This window comes from Musca domestica, unplaced genomic scaffold (genome assembly GCF_030504385.1).
Source record: "Musca domestica strain aabys unplaced genomic scaffold, Musca_domestica.polishedcontigs.V.1.1 2, whole genome shotgun sequence".
In the NCBI taxonomy this organism is placed as follows: Eukaryota; Metazoa; Arthropoda; class Insecta; order Diptera; family Muscidae; genus Musca; species Musca domestica.
Window position 1 is genome coordinate 8,322,713 of NW_026712249.1, and position 15,601 is coordinate 8,338,313.

Sequence of the window (15,601 nt, forward strand, 5' to 3'; positions counted from 1 at the left end):
TAATAAAACGGTATAAATGAAGCTTCAGCGGCGATTGCATAGCCATAGCTTACCTGACTAAGAGTATCCACGGTTTCAGTATCCACCCGTTGGCCACGGGAAGGAGGGAGGGAGGGTCGAAGAGGCGGCTTCGGCGCTGAGACAGTACGATGACTGACAGACTGATGGTCTAATGGCTATGGCGGTGTGGCAACGTCTTAGATTCCAGCTTAGGTGCCAGCAATTGAGGCGGCTCACAGATATAGTTGTGGAGCTGGCTTGGACTCCTCTCAGACTCAGAGACAATGATGACGATGTTGTTGTTGTTTTCGTTCACGAACGGTAGTAGTAGTTTCAGTTCAAGTTATTCGTTTCGTTTTTCTTCTTCTTCTTCTTCGGTTTGATGATATTTCACAATCTCACAAATCCAAGTCGAAAACGCAACAACAAAAAAAAAAAACACAAAACAGAGTCTGAGAAAAACTAACGTTTTTCTTCTGCTATTGTTTTTGTTGTTCTCTTAACTTTGTTGTTGTTTTAGCAGATGATGAAGATCACAGTGATGTTGCAGCTGTAGTGGTAGTTGTTAGCTTTTCAGTTGCCTCTGCCGCTGAACTGTTGCTTGGCTGCCACTGCGTCTAAAATAAAAATGAAAAAAAAAAAAAAAATGTTATTTAGCCAGACTTTGATAGAGACTTGTATCCGCTCCACTATTGTGGTCTGGTGTGATGGAGCAGACAGTCAACATCTTCCAAGCCACCACCACCACACACAGACCACACAACAACAACAACGAAAACAACAATGACAACAACCAATGCTGATGATGATGATTATGATGATGACGTTGGAGATGACTCTTCAGAGATGACCCGATGATCGTTTGCAACACGAAGTACTTAGGCTAAGCATTTAATTGGTTCTTGGAGCACAGGTCCTAAAGGTCTTCTTCCTCAGTGGTAAAGAAGATTTGATTGAAGACCCCTTAGGGGAAGTCCATTAACGGAGAAGAACACATACCCGCTTGAAGAGAAGAACTGTTACTAAAGACCCTCCACAGAGCAGAAAGCCGACGAAGAAACTTTAGGGCTTCAATCTGAAGAAACTTTTCTCCAGGTCTTTTATGAAACCCCCTTTTTGGATCATCTGTAGAAAGAAAATCCCCTTGGTGTTCTTCCACATGTAAAAGATTAAAGCTGGAATCTGGAATTTTGCAAGTGGGGCAATATTCGTGCGTAGGGATAAAATAAGGCAAGGTTTTTGAAAATTCGAACTATAAGTGTACCAGAAGTAGAAAAAGGTAGTAAAAATATAATACATTGTATTGGGTAAGCGGATAGAGCTAGATTTTTTTTGCCCATAGTATGGAGGGTATATTAAGTTTGTCATTCCGTTTATAACACCTCGAAATATACATTTCAGACCCCACGAAGTATACATATTCTTGATCCGCATAAAACTCTGTTTTGATTTAGCGATTTCCGTCTGTCCGTCCATTCGTCTGTACGTCAGTGGAAATCACTCTAGCTTCCAAACGAAATGAAGTAGGTTGATAAAATTGTACACATATGTATATTATGTCTGCAGGACTTTTGGTATCGAAAATGGACATTGTAGGCCCACGTTTTGGTATAACCCCCAAATAATGGTACCTCCCTATTTTCGGTATTTTGGTGATTTTAGAGACATTATTCACCGGAATTGTTTCAAATTTGGTATTTGCAGTTCGTAATAGATACTAGAGGCTATGACAGAAAATTGTCCGTGCAGGTCCATGTCTTCGTATAGTCCCATATAACGGAATATAGCGATATATCATAAGCCATAACATATAATGGCTTACCGCAAAAGTTGCCTATCGTATAGACGCTAATATAACGGCTACATTCGGTATTTTTAAGATTTGAACAGAATTTTTAACTGATTTTATTTTTTGAAAATTGCCAAATTCGTTCCAAATGGTGGAGGGTAATCAATGTTCGGCCCGGCTGAATTTAGAGCTTTTTTACTTGTTAACTTTGGAATGAGGTCGTTGATGGGATGCATGTTAATGATATTTTGGAAATTCGAACAATAAGTCTAGGTGGAGGAAAATTACGGTAGGAGGTCTCCTGTAGATAGAACACCTCCCAAAAGCCTTCATGCGATTGTAGACCTTCCACAGGTATTCTGTAGATGGAGAAGCATCTACAAATCCACGGTAGGAGGAAAATCATCTGCAAATCTCCTGTAAATGGAAAATCGTCAAAAAGTCATCTTACGATTGAAGACCCTCGAAAGGTCTACAATAGATGAAAAATTATCTAAAGGTCTCCTATAGATAAAATCTCTTTACAAGTCTTCTGTACTTCGACTTCTGTAAAGGGAGGAGCGTCTGCAAGTCTACGCTACATCTACACATCTCCTTAAATAAAGATCGTCGAATATGGAAGACAGGTCCTCAATAGATGAATAATCAGCTACAGGTCTCCTGTAGAGAGAATACCTTTATAAGTCTTCTGTACTTCGAATACCTGAAGAACTCTCTCGAAGACATTGTACATGTCTTCTGAAGATGGAAGAACTACACGGTAATAGGACTCCTGTAGATAAAAGACCTTAAAAATTTCTTTTTTCGATTGAGCACCTTCCACATGTTTTCTATAGAAGGAAGGTCTCCCACAGGTCTTTTGTTCATGGAGTAGCGTCTGCAAGTCTAGGAAGAAGAAAAACATCTACAGATCTCCTGTAGATGGAAATTTGTCAAGAAAACATCTTTCGATTGAAACCTTTTACAGGTCTACAGTAGATAAAAAATCACCTACAGATCTTCTGTTGAGGAAAATCGTCAAAAAGTCTTCTTTCGATTAAACCTTGTAGATAGAATACCTTTACAAGTCTTCTGTACTTCGAAGACCTTAAAAAATCTTATTTAGATCGAAGAACGCCTTTTTCTTTCGATTGAAGACTTCTTTCAATTACCCACTCCATAGGTTTTCTGTGGATAGAGGAGCGTCTACAAGTCTACACTAAGAGAAGAAACCTGTAGATGAAACTGGTCATAAAATCTTCTTTGGATTAAAGACCTTCTCCAGGTCTACAGAAGATGGAAGATATTCTAAAGATCTACGGTAGGAAGAACATTCTTTATGTAGAAGACCTACAAAAGCACTTTCTCCGATTGAAAGCCTTGCACAGGTCTTCTATATATGGAGGATTTTCAGCAAGTGTTCTGTACGATGAGCGCTTCAAGGGAAATCGTTAAAAGTCTTCTTTCCATTGAAGGTCTACCGAAGATGGAAGAATTCTACAGGTAGGAGTAGGAGGAAAATCATAGTATGAGGTCTCATGTAGATAGAAGACTTTCAAAACGCCTTCTTTCGATTGAAGACCTTCTACAGGTTTACTTAAGATGGAACAATTTACAGGTCTACGGCAGGAGGAAAATTACGGTAGAAGTCTCCTGTAGGTGGAAGACCTTAAAAAATCTTCGTTTGATTGAACACCATCTGCAGATGAAGGAGAGTCTAAATGTCTTCTGTACTTTAAAAACCTTAAAAAGTCTTCTTTCGATTAAAGACTTTCTACAGGTCTTCTGAAAATGTAAGATTTATCTACAGTTCTACGGTAGAAGGAAAAATATTTGCAAGTCTCCTGCAGATAGAAGACCTTCCAAAAGCCTTTTTATATTGAAAACCTTTCTCAGGTCTTTTTTAGATGGAAGACCTTTTACAGGTCTACTGTAGATGGAAAAGGTCTACAAGTCTAAGGTAGTAGGAAAATAATCTACAGGTCTACTTTTGATCAATCATCAAAAAGTCTTCCTTCCACAGGTCTTCTGTAGAATCATCTACAGGTTCTCTGTACTTGGAGAACCTTCTAAAATTCTTACTTTCTTGAAGACCAGTTCTTTTATAAATACAAATTATATCCTTATCTGTATAAATTGTCGGCATGCTATGGTCTTGTAGAAAAGCTTTTACAGGTCTCCTATAAATCTATAGAGGCACGTATGAATCCTTCTTTTGGTGTCATATAAATAAAATACCATCTCCAAGACTTCCATATACACCTGTAGAAAACCTCCTGAAAACATTCCATGGATGAAAGAGTTACTGAATCTCTACTTTATCCTTCATATGGACTTTCCTGGACTTTGAAAAAACGAAGAAATAGAAACCTTATTAGGACCTTCTCTTATTAGAAGACGTCAAAAGTACATTTTTTTACAGAAAAGAACCAACAAAGGTCTTCTTACAACAAAAATCCTCCGAAATTCCTTTTTTTAGATTTGAAACTATCAAAGGTCTTCTAACTCGAAAAATCCTTCTCAGGTCCTTTTTTGGATCGCAAAATGCCTGACGCTCTCATAAAAATAGATGTCCCTCTGAAAGAATTCTTCAAAGATACATATTTCTTTGCGTTTTCCAGAGGACTAAGAAATTATTGATAGACTTCCCAAAGAATTGCACAGAGTCGAAGGGAGGTCAAGGTGGGAGCCCTGATCTATGACTGGCTATAGTAAATTTTTAGACAATTTTTGCTCATTTTATAGGGAAAGCTTTATATCATCTGAGTTGGAATCCCATAGAAAAATTTTTTACTGACCATTTCTTCATTGGCTGGTGATATTTTATTCCCAATAAAATTTCTAACTCTCCCCCTCTCTCTTTCTCTCTCTCTCTCTGCAAAAATCATAAAAATAGTTAACTACCTTAGAATTTGAACCCCCTCGAAAGATCACCACTACAATGAAAAAATCGTTCAAACACAAGCCCAAATCTGTATCTAAAGATAATCATAATTATGATGAGGATCATAATGATGATCATGCCTCTGTTTCATCTACCTTAATTACGTTGCTGATAACACAACACTTTTAATAATGACAACGAAGAGGAAAACAAAGAAGAATTGTATCAAATGATACGACGACAACGATGACGGTCAGTAAAACTGAAACTAAAACAAGATAGACACGAGATGTAACACGTTAACGTAGCGGAACTACTACTAACAACGACAACAACAACAGCATTAAGCAGCGGCATCACCAGCTACATTTAATAGACGGCACATAGATAGATGGATGGATGGATATCTCTGGGGTGGGGGAACGGAACGGAAGAACGAATGTATGCTTGGATAGATGGTGGCTTGACTTGGTTTAGATAACTTAGGTCTAACTTGAAAGCGAGCATACATGCGTGGGGTCGTCTAGAAGATTTCGGATGAAATTCTATGAATGAGAAACATATTTGGACTAGGGGATTTTTTTGTCCCACTGTAAATTTTCAAAATAAAACCAGTAAAGAAAGTCCTAAAGTCGGGCGGGACCGACTTTATGATACCCTACACCACTTTGCTAATTTAGTAGAGCTCCGCATAACAACTAAAAGTTTTTATGGGAGAATTCAATCATACACGCTATGATTATAATTATAATTTAAAGTTCAAAGGACTAAATATGCCGAAGCATTTGTATCCTTTAAATTCGGACTTGTATTACCCATTTGGTGTACAATTATCTTGAAATGGGATAAAGATATATATGGGAGCTATATCCAAATCGGAACCGATCTCGATGAAATTTGGCAAAGATATTTCTGAGCTGTATTTGATATATTTCCTGAATATTCTTGTTACGGAGTGCATATTACGGCTGTGGGTAACAAATACAACAAATCGGATGAACAGTATATATGGGAGCTATAGCTATATCTGAACCGATCTTCACCAAATTTGACATACTAGCTTCTAGACTCAATTCGGTCGTAAGTGCCAAATTCCATCCCATTTGGGCAAATATTAGAAGTTTGGTGCACAATAAAAGGAAAATCGGACGAAATTATATATGGGAGCTATATCCAACCGATCTGAACCGATCTCGATAAAATTTAGCAAATGCATTTCTGAGCTGTATTCGCTATATTTCCCCAAATATTGTTGTCACAGAGTGCATATTAAGGCTGCGGAGGACTAAAATAACAAATCGGGTGAACAATATATATGTGAGCTATAGCTATATTTGAACCGATTTCGATCAAATTTGGCATACTTATTTTTAGGCCTAATTTGGTTGTATTTGCAAAATTCCATACTATTCGGGCTGATATTACACGTTTGGTGCACAATAAAAGGCAAATCGGACGAAGATATATCAGGGAGCTATTTATATATATTTATATATTTCTAAATTTTGACCGATTATCCCCGATTTCAATAGGGTTCGTCCTTGGGCCAAACAAATGATCTGTGCAAAATTTCACCTGGATAGCGCAATAAATGCGAACTGTACTTTGTTTACAAAAATACATGGACAGACGGACAGAGGGACGGACGGACAGACATGCATAAATCGACTCAGAATATGATTCTATGCAGATCATCAAAAGCAACTATGGGTCTATCTCGTTTCCTTTTGCCTGTTACAAACAAATGCACAAAGGCAAAATACCCTGACCACCTTGTGGTGTAGGGTATAAAAAATAAATATTTATACCCTGCACCGCATAGTGGTACGGGTATTATGTGTTTGTGCATTTGTTTGTAACAGGGAGAAAGAAGCGAGATAGACCCATAGTTACTTTTGAGGATCTTCATAGAATCACTTTCTGCATTGATTTATGCATGTCAGTCCGTCCGTCCATGTATTCTTCTCAACAAAATGCAGGTCGCATTTATTATCCGATTGAGATGAAATTTTGCAAACAATGTTTGTTTGGCCCAAGGACGAACCCTATTGAAATTGGCGATAATCGGATCAGATTTAAATATAGCCCAACCGATTAAGGGTAAATTGCGCACCTAATGGAATATAAGTCCAAATGACCTGTATTTTGGTACATCCCACCGAATTAAGCATAGAAGCAAGTAAATCTAATTTGGAGAAAATCGGTTCAGATATAGTTATAGCTCACATATATATGTTTTATCTGATGTGGTGGTTAAGTCCCTCACATTCGTAATATTCATTCGACAACATTGATATTAAGTGCCAGTTATCAGATACAGCCCGGAAATACCTGTGCCAAATTTGATTGAGATCGGTTCAGATTTGGATGTGGGTCCCATATATATCCTCAAGCGATTTCGGGTTAATTGTGCACCAAGTGGTCAATATAAGTCCAAATGGTTTAAATTTTGGCATATCCGAGCGAGTTCTGACTAGAAGCAAGTACATCAAATTCGGAGAAAATCAGTTTGGATATAACTATAGCTCCCATATATATATTTCATCCGATTCGGTGTTATAAAGCTCGGAAATACCTTTGTCAAATTTTATCGAGAACAGCAAAAATTTGAATATATCTCCCATTTATATCCATAATCCGATTTCAGGTTTATTGTGCAAATAACGGCTAATATCAACCCAAATGGAGTAAAGTTCTGGACGTACGTTTCCATTTTGTGCAACTCGGCTTCGATACATATTTTTTTAATATAATCCTCCTCCAATTGATATCATGCACTCTATAGCATACTATAACTGCTTTAAAGCCAAATGTTGATAGATGGATGGTGTTACGGGAGCTCTACTAAAAATGCATAACTGTGTAGGGTGTCATATAGTCGGCCCCGCCCGACTTTTGACTTTCCCTTACTGGCTTGTTTTGCTTAGGTCTGCAGTATTCTCCCATTGGCTAAACTTCACATTACTCTCTATTGAAGAGAAAAATATTTTTGAAAGCAAATCTGACAGCTTTGCTATATTTGCTGATCGCTATCAATACCATTATTTTATCCCGGCGAAGCGAAGGATTACTTGACCTCTTCAGCGTTTTGATATGACATTTTGTTTTTAAAGCAGGATTCTGAGTCCTTAGAATACGAAATATCTTATCCCAATGCTGCTTTTGAAATTTTAAATTTTATTTTCAACATCGAAATTCCTCCACGATCCCCACGTTTTCTGTTCGCTGCTGCTGTGATGAGTCTTAACATGTTGTTGTTGTTCATGATGATCATCATTATGATGGCAAACGATGGCATTATAGTTTAATTTGCCAATACAATGAAGGCCATAATCGTTGACAGAGCTAGCAACGATGACAATGGCCAAGTACCTGGAGGCAGTAATCATCGGCGAACGAAACTAAACCATTTCAAAGCAATTTTAAGAATGTCACAGATTTTCAAGTATTTCGCGGAGGAGACGTTCTAGAATTAGAAGTTAGAATGAACAACAAAACCACATACGTTTTGAGATGTTTTCATAACAAAAATTACAAAAATGATGGCTATAATCAACGATTCTGGTCATGAAATGTCACTACAGTTCATTTTATGTCTACGAATTACAGTTTATGTAGAAACAAGTAAAAAACAGCTAAGTTTGGCCGGGCCGATCTTTTATTACCCTCCAGCATTTGGAAGGAACTTGAAAATTTTCAAAAAAAAAAAAAAATCCGAAAACTACCAAACTAGGCTGTAGTACCCATTATTAACTTTAAATACGAAATTTATTGCAATTGCGTTGAATAATGTCGCAAAAATCATGAAAATACCGAATATCGGGAGGTACTGTTATATGGGCGGTAGTGATATTATTGATCAGCTTAAAATTTTAAGACGATTCCTCTCGGTCCGTCCGTCTGTTGTAATCACGCTGAAGTCAAAACGAATTATGATAGAAAGCTAAAATTTCGACGATGAGATATATTGGTCCACCATATCGTATAGCCCCCATATAATAGTACCTCCCGATATTCTGTATTTTGATGATTTTAGCCAAATTTTTCAATGAAATTCTACACAAGGAGTTGCTTCTGAGTATTTTACCTCCTAGAAGAGAATTGTTTATATAGGTCCACGATATCATATATCCCCCATATAACGGTACCTCCCGATATTCTATATTTTGATAATTGTAGCCAATTTTTTTTTTTTATCGGAATTGTTTCCAATTTCGTATTTCAATTTCATAATAGATAGTACAGCCTATGACAAAAAAATGGTGTATGCAGGTTCACGCCGTCGTATAGCCCCCATATAACGATACCTCCCCATATTCGGTATTTTGATGATTTTAGCCACATTTTCCAGTGGAATTTTCTGAAATTATAAACAAGGAGTTCTTTCTGAGTATATTAGCTCCTGGAAGAGAATTATCTATATAGGCCCACCATATCGAATAGTCCCCATACAACGGTATTCCCGCTATTTCGCTATTTTGATAATTTTAGCGACATTTTTTACCGGAATTGTTTCAAATTTCGTACTTAAAGTTCGTATATGTACTACAGTCTTTGACAGACAATTGCGTAAGTAGCTCCACATCTTCGTATAGCCCCCATATAACGATTCATCCCCTATTCCGTATTTTGATGATTTTAAGAACATTATTCACCACAAATGTTGCAAATTTCGTATTTGAACCTCGTAATGGGTAATGGGTACTACAACCTATGACGGAAAAAATTGTCTATGTAGGCCCACTTCTTCATATAGCTTATTTGTAACGGTACCTCCCTATATTTGATATTTTGATGATATTAAAAACATTTTTTATCAGAATTGTTTCAAATTTTGTATTTCAAGTTCGTAAAGAGTACTACAGCCTGTTATAAAAAAGTTTATGCAGGATTACGTCTTCGTATAGACCCCATATAACGGTTTCTCTTTAAGCGGTATTTTTCGACAGTTTTTTTTACATTTTTTAAGTTTCTTCGAAAAGGTGGAGGATATTAAAAGTTCGACCCGGCAGAACTTAGCTGCTTTTTTACTTTTTCATATTCAAACATAAGTCTATCAACCGATATCTGTCTAAAACTGATAATGTGAGTCTATATTTTTCTAAAGCAATATTCTTTTTTTGGTAAGGGTAACATTTTAAGCTGGGGGATTCCATATTCTGAGTCCATAAGAAATCTGTCATTCTCCTTCGAAATATTCATAATGATAAATAGAACATATGGAAAGAAAAACTGTTTTGGAAAGACTCCGTGGTATTTGGTCATTTTTTTAGGATTCCTTTAAAAAGGATAATTCCATTGGAATGTGTACCCTCTAGAAGAACTTTTGAAAAATACCATCCCTTTGTCATCATAAAATGGTTGGACTATTATGAATAAATTTGATATTCCTTTACGAACTTTAAGAACATAAAAATTTCTCAAGTTTTCTCTTGCTCTGTTAATGGCAATTTAAAGAAGGTGGATCGCTAGACAAATACGGATTTAATCTTAGGTTAGATTGAAATCACCACATGCCCTGTAGTGCGCTCTAGATTAGAGATTTATTTAATTTACCATTATCTGATTAAAGTCTGGTAGGGAGTAGTTCTTTAAGAATTGGGATCTGATATTTGCAAACGCTAGGCATTGCAAACGCTTTCTCTGCCTCCAAAGTTTTATCATCTTCCCAGCATGCCCGGCATATGTTATTATTAGCACAGTTATTATTATCTTGTACAAAGGAACTTGAAGGCCCAGGAGACCCATAAGGATGCCGGTTAACCCACTAATCTATTAATAAAAGGTTCTTAGTAATCTCATCGGGGACTCCCTATAGGATTTTTTGTGGCTTTCCCCACGTTTTCATTCTTCAATAAAAAATCCCCAGTCACGCTCTCCTTCGGGCCATCTATGTAAAAAAATATATGAATCCGTCGATCCACGCGACTCTAGTAGGAATTAATGTTTCACGTGGTGCAGCTGAGAATTTATCTTCTCTTCTCAACACATACAATAGTAATTTGGCCTTATAGGTTGTAGGAACATCTCTCTTGCCTAAAAGATTCCAATGTAAGTCCAGTATTCTTTATAGCTCCCATAGAACGGCACATCCTGATCTTCTGTATTTCGGAGGTCTTTGCTCTAATTTCCAACAGAAATGACTGTAATTTCGCAATTTGGATTTGGAATGCCGATTTTTATCAAGTCCCATCTTTATTAGGAATAAAAGGCAGCAGAAATGTTGATGGAAATTGTAATAGTGAAAATCCAGAGTCATTCCATGAATATTTTTCTGCATTTGCCATGATGTTCCATAGACAAATGTCACATTCGACTTTCCAAATATTTCGGGAATTTAAAGTCTTTGAAATATTCTGCCAGTCATCAAATGGGGGAAGAAACCCAAACTTTTACAAACGCCTAAGAAATTTTCAACTCGGACATAAGTTTATAATTGCTTAACTTACACTTTTCGGTGGTTCATGTAATTATTTAGATTGACAAAAACCGCAGACATGTTTTTTTTTTTTTTTTTAAGATAAGTGGAATAATTATTAACACGTGTATATCATTGGCCTAATTAAACAGACAGCAGATAAGACCACCGTTCATCTAACGAAATTCAAAAATTTTCAAATCACACACAATTTTAACTTCTTGGGATTCTTAGAAGATGTGTAACACCCAGTATGTTGTAAAAAATGAAGCTTGTTTACATGGTTTTATGTGAGTGACTACCACTTCAGCCGGAATTTCCAACTTATTTCCAACCATATAATTCCGTTTGTAATACTTCGAAATATACATTTTAGACCCCACAAAGTATATATATATTCTTGATCAGCATAAAATTCTATGTCGATTTAGCGATGTCCGACCACTCTAGCTTCCGAACGAATTAAAGTGGGTTTATAAAATGTTACACAAAAGTATATTATGTCTGCAGGATTGAAAATGGGTCATGTAGGTCCACGTTTTGGTATAGCCCCTATATAATAGCTCCTCTCTATATTCGGCATGGGCTACATTATTTACCGATTTTTTTCAAGTTTCGCATTTTGTATATTGTAATGGCTTATGATAAAAGTTGCCTATGCAGGTCCACTTCGTCGTATAGTTAGGGTCTATACGACGAAGTGGACCTGCATAGGCAACTTTTGTCATTAGCCATTACAATATTCAAATGCGAAACTTGAAAAAAAAATCGGTGAATAATGTAGCTCATACCGAATAACGTCTACATTCGATATTTTTAATATTTTAACAGAATTTTTAACGGATTTTATTTATTTTGTTTTTTTTTTGAAAATTGCCAATAATTTTTTAGATCCGAATTTTTTATAAAATTCCTCAAAAATCAAAAAAGGTCCGATTTTTGAAGTCCACAAAATATATTACATAGTTGGCACTTTAACCTTTCCAAAATTTTACAGATTGTGCTATTAGCTTTCCTGTATTCAGATATATGGGTCTTTAAACCTCCAACAACCCGATTCTATTGAGTACATTCTGTTCAGTTTTTCTAAATTTTATGGTGTTTTATGTAACTTGAGATTTTCTCTCTCTGGTTATGTCTAACATCAGCTACGCGAACCAACGTTTTTCTAATCTCCCTTTAAGTAGCCGGCGTTTGAGATTTTTACCTCTGGGTACGTCCAACACTGGCTACGCAAACTAATATGGCTAAAGAGGGTATGATCTTTTGATACGGCCAAAACGTGCCTCTTCGAAATAACGATTTTAGACCCTAGGTCTCTTGGGACCAAATCCGTTTCAGAACATTTGGAGTCGATCTGGCGGCCGATAACTCTCGAAGGAAGTTTCCGATTTGATTCAAACTTGGTACATCGTAATATTATTATCAAACTTAGATCGAGTTCTGAAATGGGCAATATCGGTCCACTCCTTCTGGTACCTCCTTCACAAAATGTCAACATTTTCAAAGAAAATAATTTACTGCACAGAAAGAGAAGGGTAGTCCAAAATTGCTCCAACTTTGTAGATCCTAATATTTTCTTCAGTGCTAGCTTAGGTGCGAAAATGGACAATATTGGTCCACTTCATCAAGTACCCCCCACAAAGGGTTAACATTTTGAATAATCATAAGTCTTATAAAATGTGAAATAAGAGTCCGATGGTATTCAAATTTGACACATTCTAGTATTTTACTATCGCAAGATCTGGTGTGAAGATGGGATATGTCTGTCTACACCTTTTGGTACCTCCCCCAAAAAGGGTCAACATTTTTTTTATAATTATAATTCTTACAAAATGTGGCGTAAGAGTCCGATTGTCGCCAAATTACACAGATTACAATATTTAATAACACAAGGTCTGATGTGAAGATAGGATATGTCGGTACACTACTTCTTGTATCCCCCCACATAGGGTCAAAATTTTGAATAACAAAAACTATTATAAAATCCGAAATAAACATCCGGTTCTCTTCATATTTTACTCATCCCATTATTTCTACTATACATGAAATGCGAAAGCAACGACGGATTCCTTTCAGGCTTGGCACATCTCAATATTTCTATAAACAGAAGATCTGTTTAAAGATGGTAGAGATCGGATCATTTCTTCTTGAATCTCCCCCCAAAAAAGGATCAAAGTTTTGAATAGCCAAAATGATTATAAAATTAGCTTCCGGTTCTCTTCACATTTCACACATCCCATTATTTCTACTAACGCAAGCTACCTTCTAATACCTCTGGTACCTCTCCCACAAATAGTCAAAATTTTGAGTATTCATGAAGCACAAGCACCGAAAATAAAAAAATTATTTTTCTAATTTTATTTTTTATTTTTATGTAGACGGTCCTCGGCCGGGTTCAAAGACCCATATCTCTGAGTCCAGAAAATATAATAACACAAATTTAAGAATTTGGAAAGGTTAGAGTGTCAACTTTAATTTGGAATTTTATGAACTCCAAAAATGGGAGATTTTGCGATTTTTGGTGGATTTTTTTAAAAAGTCCGTATATAAAAATGATTTGGTTACACCACCCGAAACGTTTTAAATGTGACCGCTTGTTGCATACGTATTTTCATTATCTTTCGAAAAAATTGCGTTTTACTGAACTTGAGTTAAGCCCAAATTTTGGATGTTCATGGTTGGACTTTATCGCTCCACTTCTTTTGGTACCATCGAAATTTTGAGAAATTATGTTGTAGTATATTTTGAAGTCTAATCTTTCCACTTCCTTCTATTTCTGCCAAATTCCAAAGCATATCAAAATCATTTGCCAAAAAAAGCCAACTCTTCCCATATCGTTGTAGGGTATAATTATGACATGATGAGTGATTTCCTGATTACCGAACAAAAAAACAAAATTCCAAATCACTCCATAGCAAAGTCGTTAGCGGTAATGTGTTATAGAATTATTTTTTCGTATTTATTTATTTTTCTTTTTTTTTGACAATAAATTCTTCTTCATTTTTTTCTTTGCGATATTGTCACGATCATTATCATCAGCATTGTGTAAGTTTTGCCAGTGTCATTGGTGTTGTTGTTATTATTGTTGTCGTTTTTTTAGAAATTATTTATGTCATCAAAATCAGTTGGTGTTTTGGAAATGAGAGAGCCGCGGGGGTTTCATGGCCTCAATCGCTGCTAATGCTGGCCAGGAATTTTGCGGATTTCGGGGAAAATCCAAAATAAAGAAGTTATGGGTCCCCTTTGGAACAGTGCTCATATTTTTTTTTTAAAAATTCATAAATTTTTTGATTAGTTTTTAGTTTTTAATGAAATTCATATTTTTTTTTTTTTTTTTTTTTTTTTTTTTCAATATAATCTGAAAACAACTCCATCTTAATCAAGAAATCCAGTTTCTAAGTTTTTTTTTTTTTTTGATTCTGTTTCGCAAAGGAAAAGAATTCCAATCATTTTGTTTATTGTGGCCACTGGCCATGGTGGGATTTTGCCATGAGGGGTAGGAGGAGGGTGGTGGGTCAAATACTGGTATATTGAATATCAATTCGATAGGATCTGGTTTTCTCTGTCTGTGTGTTTGTTCTTGTTTTCTTCGTTCTTTTACATTCTATCATTCTCTATCTTGGCTTCTGTACGATTCTAATCGCCACACAAAATATTTGAATATTTAAATATTTCTTTTTCGTTTCTTACATTTTTTTTTGTCACAAAGCTTCTTGAATATTTTTGATGTTTGTTTTTCAGATTTGACACTTCAACTCGAACACATTCACATTTGACTTTCATTAATTCACTTCGTCGTTGTTGTTAATTTCTTTTCGTATGTGGTCTGACTTTTTCTTGGGTGCTATGGTCCAACCAGCCAGTCAGTCCGTCAGTCAGCCAGCCATTCAGCAGCTACTACTAATGAAGAGTATGGATATGTTTTCTTTCAACTTTTTTTTTCCTCCACTTTTGTTTGGCTTTCTTCTTTCTTTCACTACTGTTATTATTATTTTTTCTTGTTGTTGTTGTTGGTTTTTTGTTAACAATTTTTGCCTTTGTGTAGGTACGTGTGTGTGTGTTTCACTTGATGATGTCTTTATCGCCCGTTTGTTTGTTTTCTCAACTCGACTCAACCGTTCACAACCATTCTCGTTTAGAAACGCGCAGCAACTGAATTCAAATTCAAATAACGAAAGACTTCGAACACAAACTTCAAGTTGGACTGCTCTAGCCAATCACCAATACCCTCACAGAGAGTGGCGTTTATGCGCATGTATGTATGTCATTCACTCGCTCAGCCGTTGGATACTGTCGTGCTGAGCATGTGAGAGTATCGGCCGCATTGAGCTGCGACTTGAAAAATCACTTGTTGAAACGAGTTGTTGTAGCTTCGTTTTGAATTTTTATCGGTTGTTGTTTTTAGTTGTTGTTGCTTTTGTTGCACATTTTGTTTTGTATGTTATGTTTTCTTCTTTTGTTGTTGGGGTTTTGTTGTTTATTTGTCTTGTTGCCTTTTGCCAATTTGTATTAGACACAAATATTTACA

At 36.1% G+C, this 15,601-nt stretch overlaps 1 protein-coding gene across 1 annotated transcript in view; it reads right to left on the minus strand.

The window, feature by feature from the left end:
* The window catches only part of LOC101896533 (uncharacterized), a 101,435-nt gene extending 86,230 nt beyond the window's left edge, over nucleotides 1-15,205 (minus strand). Inside the window, exons 1-2 of the mRNA XM_059121767.1 lie at nucleotides 14,764-15,205; nucleotides 54-617 (exon numbers count right to left, since the gene is read on the minus strand). The gene's annotated coding sequence lies outside the window, so the exon portion shown is untranslated. The remainder of the gene's footprint in view (nucleotides 1-53; nucleotides 618-14,763) is intronic.
* Nucleotides 15,206-15,601: the final 396 nt, after the last annotated feature.